General features: G+C 42.9%; 2 protein-coding genes across 4 annotated transcripts in view; one reads left to right on the plus strand and one right to left on the minus strand.

Annotated features, from left to right (window-relative positions):
- The window catches only part of LOC107996585 (mediator of RNA polymerase II transcription subunit 20), a 101,470-nt gene that overhangs the window by 66,112 nt on the left and 20,584 nt on the right, over window positions 1-14,774 (minus strand). The gene's annotated exons all lie outside the window — the stretch shown is intronic.
- LOC107996583 (facilitated trehalose transporter Tret1-2 homolog) overlaps window positions 1-14,774 on the plus strand; it is an 89,778-nt gene that overhangs the window by 55,848 nt on the left and 19,156 nt on the right. Inside the window, exon 1 of one of the 3 annotated variants that reach the window (XM_062074633.1) lies at window positions 604-752. The exons of the other annotated variants lie outside the window; for them this stretch is intronic. The gene's annotated coding sequence lies outside the window, so the exon portion shown is untranslated. Of the gene's footprint in view, window positions 1-603; window positions 753-14,774 lie in introns of those variants that run through there. 3 annotated transcript variants of the gene reach the window in all.

Below are 14,774 nucleotides of genomic sequence, written 5' to 3' on the forward strand. Positions count from 1 at the left end.
TCTATAATTCGTTAAACTGTTCGAGTAACGCAAAGATAAAAAAAGAAAATAACCAAGCACCACGATCACTCTCGATAATTCAAATCAAACCTCGTAATTAACTACTGGAAGAAAGAGCGCGCGCCAAGACGATCGCCGTAAATCTTGCGCGAACGGAACGAAGGATTCGCGGAGAATTCCTAACACGCTGCACTTCCCGCGAAGCGAATAAATCAAGCGGATCGATTCCATTCGCGTTTTCATTCGACAACCTCCCCCAAACCGGACCACGAAACACAGGACGAGTGAACGAAACGGTCAACTTCTTTCGTCTCCTTTCCACTCGAGGAATAAGGCCCTCGTTAAATTTTCAAAGGGAAATGAAACGATAAAAATTGAAATTTACTTGGGGGATTCCATCGGTTATCGGTGGAGGGAGAGGGATTTACGCGATAGCGACGACACGGTGCGCGAGCAGACGGGGAAGAGGAGGAGGAGGAGAGGAGCGTTGTTTCCGCACGTGCGTGAGACGAGAGGAGGGGGAGGAGGATCTTCATCTATTTCAGTGGATCGCCTTGTCGGAAGTATCACTCGACGACCGCTTCCTATTGTGCGATAAAACCGGGATTCGTATCCATCCTCCATTTTCGTGAAGCGTACAGCTTTGCACCGCGCGTGGTGTAAACGTCGAGGAGAGACTCGACGTTTGTCGGGGAAAATTGCGGATAAATTGGTGTGTGCAGGTGGACGATCGCGAGAAAATTGGCTAATTGGTGAGTTTTAATTTATAAAGACAAGTTGACGAGCCTCGTTTTACTTTCTCTTTATGTATTATTTCGTTTTTGCTTTTCGCCCAACGATTTGGACGGCAAAACTGGACACGAACGAAGCTTCTCCCTTCTTCCAACTTTCTCCTTTGCGTCGAATAACTATAAAATCTTCGAGTTTTCAATTAATATTTTTTGGTAATTCACTTAGCGATAATTAGGCATCGATAAAATTTCTTCGCGAGACAATGCATTTTCAATTTTGAGTATCTCGAAAGCGTAAGTGAAATCACGAAAGAAAACGAGATTCGCGAAACACGCAATTAGCCACAACGGTCCGCTAATAATAAAGATAATAATAGTAGTAGGAAATAGAAGTTGGCTCGTTAATCAGTGGCGAAAGCGGTGTTAAATTTGCATGACAGTGGCACGAACAATCGATACGTAAAGTGGCGGGAGAATTCATTCGAAGGCCGAAACGGGGGCAGGGCGGGGACCAACAGGAGATAAACAGGTAAATCCCACCGGAGGAATGCTTCCAGGCCTATTGTGAACCTAATAATATTTCCCTTGTTTCTGTTTTCCTCCTTGTCCGAGCTAGCTGTCTAATTATATAACCGCACAAGGATTGTTTGCAAACTGGCGAGAGAAGAATCGACGCAATTTGCCTCTCGTCGAAAATGAAACGGCACGTGGCCCGAGCCTTTCCACGAGGAACCACATCCTTGTTCCGCTTTCAAAAGCTAGCTAAATTTCTATCCTATCCGTTATTCCCTCGTTCCATTCCTCTTCATTTCGAAATCGAGGAAGACCAAAAACACTTCTTCGCCGATTTTTGGATTTGGCCAATTTTATTGGAAACACGTTGGAGAAAAAAAGGAAAATATCCCCTCCGTTTGATTCTTCCGTTCGAATATCATCGAACGGGAGGACGGGTCGATTGGAGGGAAGGAGGGAGAGAGAAAGGGTTGCAGAGGAGGGTGTTGAACGTCCAATTGAAGCACGACGCGTTTGCCGATCGAAACAGAGGAAATGATCATTTCGTAAGGCTTTTATCTAGGCGGAGTGACGCGGGTGGATTCGCGACAGCTGTCAAACCTGTCACGAGGGCGGAGGGAGAGGAGTGGTTTCGCGCGCCCCAATAAAATCAATCAAAAAACACTTCGCCCAATTTGTTCGGGCAAATTGCGATCCCTTCTTTTTTTAATCGACCTTCGATTTCGATCGCAAATGCGTGGAGAGCAAACTAGATGCAGCCTCCTCTTCGATCATTCGAGAGGATCGTTTTCTTCGTTGGACAGCTGTGTGTCTCGTGGAGAAGAGATAATTTAGAGAAAAAGAAAAATTGGTGCGCAGATTCCGCGCAATTTGCCAATTTCATGCACACTTGGCGGATAATGATCGAAAATAGAACACGTGACCGCGGCGTGGCATTGTTCCCCGGTTGACAATGGAATCGGATGTTTTGTCGGGGATAATAGAGCGCGTGGCCCACACGCTAATGAAAGGGTTGCACCTTTGAATACGTCGAATACGCGAGAGAACTTGCGTATCTCTAGGGTCTTGAGCGGTGCTCACACGCGTGTCTAGGATACGTCATGTACGAGGATCATCTTCTTCCGCCTTTGACCGTGAATAAACACTGCCCTCTCGTTTCCTCCGCTCTCTCAAACATCTATCTCTGCACCTGCGATGATGGATCAGGGACAAAGGCGTAATTGAAAGATAACTCGTCCGCTCATTCGGGTGGAGAACTATCGCCGGATGTATATATTTGTTATCTTCGACTCGGCTCGCTTTTCCCCGACTCCCAGTTTTATTATTTAACGGTATATTTCTAGTTAATGAATTCCCAATGGTTTTATTCATCCGTGAAATCGGTAATTTCACATGCCATAAGTTAATAATACTATTTGCTACTTCTTGTATATCACACGTGTATATCAACGCACAAATACATTCTGTACGTGTTCCGTCTTATTACATCGTCGTAAGCGGCACGTTGTAACGTAACAGATAAACTTCCGTGAAAATTTTTCCACTTTTCGAGCAATTTGCCCCTTCCGAAAAAACGTACCATTTTTCGTTACGAAAAGAAAGCTCGAGACTCCGTGCTCGAAAATGTCGTCGAAGATGAGTTTCATTCAAAAAGGGGAGAGAGAAAAACGAGGCATATTTTTAATTTCGAGAAACTCCGACAGAAAGAACGAAAGTGCAAAAGAATCGATTTCCTCGAGCGTCCGCCGGGTCCATCATCGTCGTCGACGGATAACTGCTGAGAATAACAGTTTTCCCCGTGTCCCCGTTTGAATGGTAATCGCACTTTTGGTTTCTTCTATTCACCATTGTGCCATCGCGCGCACGTACACACCGTTTTTTTTTTTTTTTTCTCCCCGCACAAACGGCACGACTTGGAAATGGCGGTGGCACTTTTACTCCAGAGGACGCAGAGGTCCCCTATTGTTTCCAGCCCGAGTTTTAAAGCGGGAAAGCCAGCTCGAACTTTGACATTGGCCTCGACTCGATTTTAGAGTAGCAGCAACTGCACAGTGTCTCTCCCCTCCCTCCCTTTCCCCCCAGCCAGGCTTGGAATCCTTCCTCCTCCCGATGCAATTGCCCCCTGCGTTACTGTGACAATTTGTAACGCTTCCTCTCCGAGGTGTCGAGGCGTGAAAAATTGGTGATGCAGGTATTCTTCTGGTGGTCACGTTCTTTTTTGTAAAGATAGAAATTTGGATTCAACATTTCCTTGCCAACAATGGGCAAGCCTTTTCTTCCTTTCTTTCCTTTTTTGTTTTTTTTTGTAACGCAAATCGGTCGAAGATACGGATGTTTGAGTTAACGGGGCAAGTGATTGCTATTGTTGAAAAATTAGTCAGCCGGTTATTCTTAGTTCATTTCTTTTTTTGTAGATAAGAATAAAGATTCCGTCATCTTCTGGTTTAAAAATAACCATCGATCTTTTTGCGGTGTAAATTGATAATGGATTCGACGATGAATTTTTTTCTCTCTTTTTTTTTTTAGATAAGAACTTTTGCAACTTTTGACTTGCCGTTTTTTAATTCATCATTTTCTAACAATGGAATCCTATTGGATCTTTTTGCAACATAAATGTATACGAATGATAGGTGATGGAAGCAGATTTACGAGCAACTAGCCGCCATTATTGCCTTTTGTTACGTTGTTATTTGTATTCAAGACGGTTTATTGGTTCGTTAAATAAATATTGGTGCATATGGAATGGTTTACTGGGAATATTTCTTTCTCGCTTAAGTTTTTTCTCAACTTAAAGCTAGCTGGATCAATTGTGATGAAACGTTTCGAACTCGAGTGAATTTCTTATGTACGAACGAAAGAGGACATCACACGTTTCTCCGTTTAATATTATTTCGTCGTAATAAAAAGGGCGTTTGAAAGTTTCAATCTTTACCAATATTTATTTTCCCATTGTCGATTACGTAACACGCGTTCCGGCTCGAAATATTTTTAATATCCGGCGAGATGAAAGGGAGCGCGTCATCCTTCTTTCTTTTTTTTTTTCGGCTTTCAAATCAAATCAAATTCAAAGGATCGCGATCAGATCCCTCCTCTTTCGGAAAAATCGATGGAGACGATCATCGATGAGAGACGGCAACAGCCAATTCTCCTCTCATAAAGACCGATTATTTATTCAAGTCGGCCACTCGACGTTCCACATTTAGAGTATCCCGTCTGCGGAGCTAGTGAATGACTTCCGTTGCTTCGTGAACGGGCATTTCACTTTAATCCGCGTGACACCCGACATCGACGCATCGGTTTCGTCGGTCTTTGGACGACGCTCAAAAGAACGGGTGTCAAACGTATTTGTAAAACGAGTTTCTCGATGGGATGATGATTTACAAATCCGAATCATCATCGATCTCGTTTGCCTTCCAATTGCGCAATTCCTTTCCCCTCTTGGACACCTGCGCGAGATGTTGTAAAACACTTTCACCACCTCTTCGAAATCGAATATTACGTGTCGCGAGTTTCCTCGCTCGACAACTCTTTCTTCTTTTCCCTTTTTTTTTTTCCATTGAATTGATTAAATATTCCAAAAAAATCGACCCAAATCCAAACCAATTAATGATATATCGAAAGCGATCGAGAAGAAGAGAAAAGTCTGCTCTTTGCTTCAAAAGGATTTATATTACGACCCCCGGTTAAAAAGAAGTCAAGTTCCTCGAAGCCGCGCATACCTTGTCCGCAACAACAAAGCGAGTTTTGCTCATTCGTAAGTATAACGTGAGTACGAACGCACTCGCTTACATCCGCGAAAAAGAGAAAAAGTAGGTGAAACGTGTAATAACTGGAAAACCCACGCGCGCGTACATTGACCGATAGAAACGTTCATTATCTTTCAAACTGCAAAAACTGTCCCCGTCCCACAATCCATATTTATAAAGGCAATGGCAAATTGCGCATTGTGGTGTCCGCGCGCGATCTAATGAAAATTTAACGAAGCGGCGCGGAGGTGAAAACGAGGGGGGCGAGGCCTTGCCTGCTCTCTAATTTCGCGCGTAAATAATCGAAGAGTCGCGTGGCGGGAAACCGCCCTCGAAAAATCGATCCCGCGTGTTTGCGAGGTTCCTTCTTTTCGATTGCAAGGAACCTGCAAATATTTGCCCGGCAAAGAGAAACGTAGGAGCATTCGGTTTCTCCATCGAAAGATCGACCGTATATCGCTCGAACGAAATCGTTAAATCGCGATTCCATTCGTTTCGTTTTGATTTCGATCGATTTTTTCGATTGGAAATTTGAATCGTCGAAAGATCGATCGTATATCGTTCGAACGAAATCGTTAAATCGGAATTTTATTCGTGGAATATCCGTTTCGATTGGAAATTTGGATCGTCGAAAGATCGACCGTATATCGCTCGAACGAAATCGTTAAATCGGGATTCTATTCGTGGAATATTCGTTTCGATTGAAAATTTGGATCGTCGAAAGATCGATCGTTGGTGTATCGCTCGAAATCGTTAAATCGGGATTCCATTCGTGGAATGTTCGTTTCGTTTTGATTTCGATTGATTTTGTTTCTTTTCGATTATTGAATTAGAATCGGGGAAGGAAATTAATAATAATTGGTGACTAAGAAAATTTTGTTATCGCGTTATGCTCGAGCATATTGAAAAGGGATTGAGAAAATATATATATTGGATATAACGAAGATATCGAAATGGTAGATAAGTTTGGTGGTGGTATAATTGAAACGTTTTGTCGAATCAAATAGAATCATTGAAATGTTTCCTACTTTAATAACCAGACACTGTATATGGAAGTTATAGATACATAAAATTAATCTTAATGTTTCCTTCCACTTAATATTCCATTTTTATTCTTTTTCTTCCTTTTTTTTTACGCATACGAGGTTAAGCTAGATATGATAAAAAAGAACGAGTTAAAATATTTTTTATTCTCTTCTCTCTTTCTCTCTCTCTCTTTTTCTCTCTCCCCAATCTACTACGTTTAATTCGCCCTAATTGCGCTAGTATTATTCCATTTTCACCTCTACTTTTATTAGAGGTAGGAGCACCAGCGATAAAGTAGCTGTCCGATATTTTTCTGCTGACAAAGTGGCTCGACGAAGGAAGAGGACGCGTTCCCGCTTCAGAGGAAGCGAGGGGGGAGAAAAATCCGCAGATTTTTAACGCCTCCAACAGGATTCAGTGGATGGGATGGCGAGGAAGGGGTGAAACCGCGCTTTTAGATTAGACTCGCGATTTAATTTAGAGCAGAGGAGGAGGAGGAGGAGGAGAACGTTCCTTGCCTTCGTTCGCTACCTATCTGTGATGGGTTGCAGAGATGCTAGAGATTTATTTTTAAACGACTTCGCCTATAGGCGCCCAACCACGGCCGAAATGTTTGTCACAATTCACATCAGACTGTTCTCCTTCGGCTTATTAATTAACTGTTCCGATTTTTTTGACATCAGACTGACTGCTCTCCTTCGATTATTCGGCTTATTAATTAACTGCTCCGATTTTTTTCCAAGGACGAAAAGATCGAAGAGGAATTCCAATTTGGACGCAGTGTTAAAGGTTAATGGATCGCGCAAGTCGCGATTGAAGCTGGTTGATGTAATTTCATCGATGAAAAATAGTACATCGATTTTATACAGAGAGATTTTGTTACTTTTGTGCCAAAATAATTGAATTTATTCCTTACACGATAAATTTTAATACTCTCGTAGTTAGAAAAATTCTCTTCTCGAAATCGAGATCCTAATTTTAAACGCACGAGAGCGAAGAAGAAAATTGTTCGTCATTTCATTCCGTTTAAAACTTGTCGTCAATAAGTATTCCCACTGCGCAGTTAGTTTTCAGCAAAAGTTCTTCCAGTTTGTACACAAAACCGAGTCACTCGACTCAACCTTTCCAATTGCTTGCGCCAATTGAGACGTAAAATCTATACTTCGAGGAACAAAAAAATTTTACGACCCATTCTAAACCAAATCCCTAAACAAACCCCCCTCTGACCTCTTCAGAATCGATCTCCGAAATTTTAATTTTCCAACTATTCCGAGTTCGAAGAGATTCGTCGACACAATCGTCCAACCTGCAATATCCCGACCGTTCATCAACTATTTACAAATCCTCGCGACTCGTCCTTGCAATAAATTTTCACCCTGAATCGTCTCGAGACCAATTTCTTTCCAATTTAAATCGTTGGGAACAGTTTTGGACAGGCGTCACTTGGTTGAAATGGGACACGTCTCGACGCGAGCTTGTCGATGGAGAGCTTACATACGTGCACGTGAACTACGGAGAGAGGCCGTATAACCATAGAAATGCGGATGGAGGAACGAAGGGGGTCGCGGCGGCGGCGGCGACGATGCAACCCGGTGACAGAGAAATTACACGGTGCTACTACATCGTGTTACGTGCTCTGTAAACGATACTCCCCGTAGAAACGTCCGTTGCTAGAATTCGAAACGAGACCGTGCCGCGAATCGTCTAACGGTGCCCGTGAAACGAGAAGCGCTCGTCGATCGAACATAGATCAGGTGGCTTCGATCGTCATCACGTAGCGCGGGGGAGTTGGGCCGCGAACAATGCGAACGAATTGTTTTCTCATCCCTTTCCATCCCTCTTTTCGAAACGATCAATTTTAACGACAGCTAGCCTTTTTCAATGGAAAAATCTGATCATCCTTCTAACGTGATCGTAAAGGAATTGTAAAAGGAAACGAGGGTGTGATTTTCACAGATGAATTTAGGAAACGGGCATTGCAAATCATATAAGGATACTGATAAAATTGGAAATTAAAATCGAGTCGTTTCGACATCTATTTATAAATTAAATTGGAATTCGTCCAGTCTTTCTTCTCTTTCTTTTCTCCTCGTCGTTCTCCATCCTGTGTATCGAAGCGCTTCCTTTTAAACGACTATTAGACGACGCGGGTACACTTCTTGAAACAGAATTAACACGTTCACCGGTGATCACATTTTGATCATCCGATAAATAATTTTCATACAAGATCAGGCCACATATTTCTACGTATATATCGGTTAAAGATTTATATTTACGATGTAGATATATGCATGAATTACTGCGGGACCTTGATTAACCGGATCGCGATTATCTGTAATCTCGATCGACCGAGGTGTCTCGGTTATCCGGCCTCTCTTTCGTAGAGAAAGAAAAAAAGAGAGAGAGAGAGAGAAAGAAAAGAAAAGAAGAAAAAAAAAGTTGTAAGACACGAAACGATCACTTGATAAAGCGCTTATAAGTGTAAAATTAACAAGAGGAAAAAGTGTGGAGAGAGACGATAATATCGAATGAAACGGCTCGTTTTGCATATAAAACTCATTTTTAATAATTTTCTCTCAATTATCCGCTCGGCCTCGATTTATCTCTTACGAGTCGTCCCGAAATGTGACGGTCAATCGAGATTACACGCATCGTATTAAAATTACCTCTATCAATGTTTCGTGATATTTAATCCGCGTCCTTCGAGACACTGATCCTGAAGTATCGGTGAAAAAAGGAAAGAAAAAGAGAGAGAAAAAGTGATGGGGGGAAAAAAATAACGAAATTAACGAAAATTTTCGAACGAAATCGATCGATTCACCTTGATAAGGTTGATCAGTCCTTTTGGCTTGGTGAATAGCCGCACGTGATATTATACACGTATCGTAAAAATACCGAGGCGTGCACAATGAACGTTTCCGAGTAGCGCGTGATATATATGTATCATAAAAATACCGAGGCGTGCACAATGAACGTACTACATGAAAGAATTTGCTATTAATATCTCGCATAATAAGTAGCGACCTCTACCACCAGATCACACCCCTCCCCCAATATCTCTTCAAAAGTTACATTCAACGAATTCTGCGAGTTGAAGGAACTTTGAACTTTTTTTTTTTTTACAAATTTTACGATTCTAGAATAATTTCAATAACTTCGATAGAATAGAACGAGTTGACAACTCGTCCTCAATTTAACTTTTTCGAGGTAACAAGAATCATCTTAGTCGTTGATGACACGAAGAAGAATAGAAAAATTTAAAAAACTGCTGTCCCTGGCAAATACGATTGTTCAAAATCATCGAGATCTCCCGAGTAAAAATTCTCCTCCACCCTGATTCGAGGAAACGCAAAGGGTAAGGAATAACGAGGTGAAAATTAGCACGCGAACAACTCGATACCCTTGGGGAGCAGCACGCCTCCAATTCCAATGGAGGATAAACGGCTTCGTGTGGCAAAAAAGTAGATGGCGAGTGGGAAGGGTTGGGGCGAGACTCGGGGAGGGAGGGATAATTAATTAACCGATCGGTGTTGCTATCAGCACGCGACTCGTTTTCGTGCGTGCGAGTCGAGACGATCGAGTCGCGCCAATCTCTTTCCCCTCTCTTCCCTCCGGCCCCTCTTCCTGCGACGATCGCCTATCGACGGAAAGGGCCCGATCCCAAAAGCGACGTCCACGACCGGCCCCCCGTTTTATTCACGGATCGAGCCACGTGGACGGATAATTCGTGCACACCGAGAGCTCGACTTCTTCTTCTACTTCTTCTTCTTCTTCTTCTCCTCCTCCTCCCTCTCGTCTCGTGTCGTCGTGTCTTGCCTTGAAACCAGTCTCGTGTGCACGCCAAGCGGATTGAGTTAAATATTGCACTGTGAGGGGGGGAGGGCACGGCGTGGCTCGACGCGTGTACACACGTTGACGCATTTTATACCGTGAAAACGTACCGCGTTACTTGGAATCATCGTGGCTGAACACTATTTCTGGTAGGAGGTTCTACTTTGAGTGATCGCACGACCGATTGACAGCGATCGACCGGAATAGCCGACCCTGTCGCCCGACTACTTGCTTGCTTTTTTCATTCGCGGAATAATTTCCTTCTTTCTTTTTTCTCTACGGATAGCTGCGATTTCGGGAAGAGACGATTCGTTGGATTATTGGGACAGAAACGTGCAATTACTTTATCGTGAAACAGATATTGTTATTAAGCGTTCTCGTGAAATCCAAGTTTCTCAAGTTGTTGGTAATTTTTTAATGATATCGAGTTACCCAAGAGATACAGAGAAAGGGTCAAGGAAAGGGAGTAAATGTAGAAAAATTGAAGTCTGCTAATTGCAGTTTCGAGCAGCTCGCGAATGTCTGTCCCCCTCATCGAGGCGCAAATCGATGGCTCGAAATTATTGAAACACGATCCGCGATAATGAGAGGGAACGGAGAGGAAAAAAAGGGGGAGAGGCGAAACTCGTAATGATACAGAGGATCGGGGTATCGGCGGTTGCACAAGTTTCAACTGTCTAGAAGCGACTAGTAGAAGAGCAGCTCGGCACGTGGCACCGCAGCCTATTCTTGGCTCGGATTTCTGCGGCACCGGCTTCTTTTTGCTAGAGGAACAAAAGGCTGGTCACCACGCGGACCCAACTGCGACCGAATTGTCTTGAATCGTGTCGCGAACCGATCGAACAATCCCAAATTTTTCTTTCCAAATCGTTCCAGAGAGGCAGAAGACTTGTCAAACTCTCGAATATCCATCGACGATGCGACGATTTATAATTTCTAATCACCACCTTGACAGAAGATTCGATCAACAGCAATATCATATAATATTACATAATCACGATCCAAGTACGATGCATCCATCGATTTATCTTCGATTTAAAAAAAAAATCGATATAACGTCCAAAAGTGGAGGTGGAGGAACGAGCTTACCACTTTAAGTAGCGGGACTCTATTTATTCCTTCGGTTGTCAAAGCATTACCGGTGAATGGTCGGGCGAATGGAATACCCTCCGATGATGTTTAGCCAAGAGTTATAATATATATACCTTAAACGCCGGAACCGAAATAGATCCGATGAAAGGGGGAGGGGGTTACAGCTACAGTTACAGAAGATGATTTACGCCCGAAGCGACTAAAGAACTGAGGCTGAGGAGACACGCGGCCTGTATTATTCATAGACGATCGTCTGGTCGCGACTGTTCAAGGCCAAAAGGTTGAAATTAACCGTGAGCGCCGAGAGATCGGGGATTATGCGATCGTATCTCCCGCGTTCGAGAGAGAGAGAGAGGAAGAGAGGGAGAGGCGCGAAACGGAGCGCGAGGAGATTGTATTCCGGAGTACGAAAAGGTGTGTCGAGAATAATCCAACGTTGAAACTTGCTGCGAGCATTAAACCGTACAGTCATGCGAGATGACGAACGCTTTACAGGACGCCTCACGCCTCTCGGATCGATTACCTTGGCGCGATTCGTGCGTTTTCGGCGCGGCCGAAATTATTTATAAAACGCGCGACGAAATAATAATCTTTCGCGAGTGAGGATTTTTACAATATCGGCGAGGATGGATTTCTCTCGATTTCATCCGAAAGAATGCGTAGAAATATATATATATATATTTGAAAGAGTTTTATTAGAGGGAAATTAATTAAGGAATATAATTATATTGGAAATAAGATCTTTTCGATTTCGACCGATATTATTTTTATATACCCGCCTTCTCACGAAGGTTCGAATCTCCGAATCTCGAGTTGATTTTAATAATATTTTTCAAGTCGTTCTTCTCGCACGGGTTAGGCTAGGTTGTTGAACGTCCAAGAAAAAGTACCAAGAAAGAGGGGGGGTACCGAGAGAGGCTCGAGGAAAGGCCAGCCCGTAACCCTGGATCGTGACTGAAATCGAGTTCTGGTCATTACCCATCGAGTTCCAAAGCCTAAATGCATCGCGCCACTCAAGGATTATCGGGTAAATGCACCCCTCTCGGTATATCGAATCATCCTCGCAACGTCAATTCATAATTCCACGAGAATTTATTACCGTTCCGTGGACCGAGATATACCGTATCCCCTTTCTAACTTTGCGCCCCTTTTTCTCTCTTTATCCGACTTCCTCCTCCTCCTCCTGCTCCTCGATCTCGGTCGTTCTCGGTCGGGAGGAAGGGGCAAGTTCGGGCGGAATCGTTGCTCGGAGCGTTAATTGTTCCTCGAAGACGTGTTCGAGCGAATGAATAAAAGTTTATCGCGGTTAATTAAGCCGCCTCTACCACGATAATATTCGCGTCGAAATTTTGGAAAGCTCCGATTAACTCTCTTATCCCCGTTATTATACTCGGAGGGAGGGGAGGGGGGAGAAAGAAGTCGGAACTCTTTTATCTTTGCTCCGTTCAAGGGACATTCTCTCCCTTGATTGATATCCAGTCCAATTCACGGGAAGAGAAAAAAGAAATTGAAAAAGGAAAATGCAATCAAGAATTTTCGATATCGTTCGAACGTTCGTCGAAGCATCGTTGAGCAAGAAGAAGTGGGTTGTCCCCCTCGGTTTCTACTGTTTTTCGCTTGTCGACGACGACGGCGACGGTTGTCGCGCGAAAAACGGGTAGAAAAAGAAGACGAAGGGCGAGAGAAAAAAGGAAAAAGGAGAAGAAGGAAGAAAGGAAATACAGGAACGGGGGGAAAGGCGATGAAATATGGCGGACAAATTGGCCGGTTGCTTTAGACGGCCACAGTTGGATACAGATATTCATAGCCACTTGACCCGAATGCTCGGTAAAAGCAGCAAAATGCAGCGGGGGAGGGAGAAGCCTAATAAAACGTAAAATACGGGGTGTAAGCTGCATTTCATTACTCCGAGCCGAGTGCACAGGGGTGCGTTTCCTCCCTTTCGAATTGATACGTCTTCCTTCGAGCAACGGCTCGCTTCCCTCCATTGACCGTTTCCTCTTCCCTTCTCTCGACACGAAACACTGCTACTTTTCCGTGGCGAAAGTCTTCGTATCCACGATTTATAAAATTCCTTTCTTTCTTCTCTCACCGATTAACCAGGGTTAAATAAAAGAAAGGAGTCTATTTTTATAGAGCTTGCAAGTTTTTCAAGATAAAAGATCGCGTCTCTTGTTATTCGAACTTTGTTTCGAGTGGAACAGTTGGAAAAATATTTCGATAAAAAAGAAGTTGAAATTTAAAACTTTCCATTTGTCGCGAACAGAGATTACTACGTCTCTTTGAAATCTTAATTATCCAAATCCTATATGTATACGATATCACAAGTCCTTGACGTCCCAAAAAAAGAAAAATAACTTTCTTCTGGCGAAAAATACTTTTAGAAAATACGTAAACCAACCTCCATTTTCCACAGTTCGTTTATCTACTTCCGCAGCCAAAGCGTCACATTTCAACGTTCGTTTTTATATATATATAGAGCGAGAAAGAAACTGCAGATGGAGTAAAAACTTGAGAAACGATCGCGGAAGGAGGAGGAGGAGGCGCGACACTTCCGCCCCAATCGATTCCCCGCGAATTTTCGACGGAACGGGGAACGATAAATCACCAGGCCGCGATCACGGAGGTTTTAATCGAACAAAGGGGAGGGAAATCGTGTACGTAATTAATTGGTACGAGTTTAAAGGCTACGAGCTACGATTAAGTAAACGCGATATTATCTTGTCGCGAAGAATTACGGCGCCGCGACGGCTGTGATAATGATATTCGCAATATTTAATATTATGTTGTGGCGCTGTTGAACTGGCCTCTTGGTCGCATTTCCATGATCGAATATTAATTACAAGATTATTTCTTTTCGTCTCGAGAAATACACTTCTCAGCCCTATTCGATCCGGATATGTTGTTATTTTAATTTTTCATCATTCCAAATAAATTGATCTAATTAATTATCAACCTTTGAATTTGTAAACTCTTAAAATTCGGGTCCTTCTTTTTTTAGCTTTCGCTTCGAGGATATAATCCGTGTGTTTACGCGTTTACTATTAAACGAGAATAAATGATAACGATTTAAAAAGAGAAAAATCGAATGATACGGTGAATCATTGTTCGAAGCCAGCCTCCGAATAAGGTTGCCTTCGATGTAAACACGATTCCTGGAAAAATTCGGTGTTCGTTTGAAGAAAAATTAAACGAGCGTCCTTGGATGCCCGCCTCTTTCTCCTTCCGTCGAAACGCGGCCAGTAATTTCATAAAGAGCTCGAAACGATCCCGCGCATTTTTCTGTCTCGCGCTTTCCTTAAAAACCGCGAACATCCGCTCTTCGTTAATGAAATCCGTTTAGAGAAAACAAGAAAGAGAGAGAGAGAAGCAACGACTTTGAGTTAATCGATCGAGCAGATTGCACGCGATGGAATGTGCAATGGAATTGAATATTCCAAAGTCGTATGCATACATGGGTACACAGTTTGAGATTCTTTGTAATTTGTTGCAAGATGGTTCGAGGAGGGAGGGGAAAATTGAGAGATCCAATATCGAGCATTCGTGCAACGATCTCTCGACTTTACCTCTCTATTCGATCTGATTAACAAACATTATTAATAATTCATATCGTGAGAAACAATCTCGTGGAACCTCGTTCAACACCTGACAATAATCGGATAATCGTTTATGCATTAGTATAACTTGGCTTAATAATTATCCGCGTATAAAAATAACGGTTGATATATTGGAATACCTTTCGAAGAATCCTCTCAGTTGTAGAAGCCGAAACAAAGAAGGAAGGAAATAAGGGAAAGCCTTATTTATCGTTCGTCTCTTCAAAGTTATCTGGACG

This window comes from Apis cerana, linkage group LG5 (assembly GCF_029169275.1).
Source record: "Apis cerana isolate GH-2021 linkage group LG5, AcerK_1.0, whole genome shotgun sequence".
In the NCBI taxonomy this organism is placed as follows: domain Eukaryota; kingdom Metazoa; phylum Arthropoda; class Insecta; order Hymenoptera; family Apidae; genus Apis; species Apis cerana.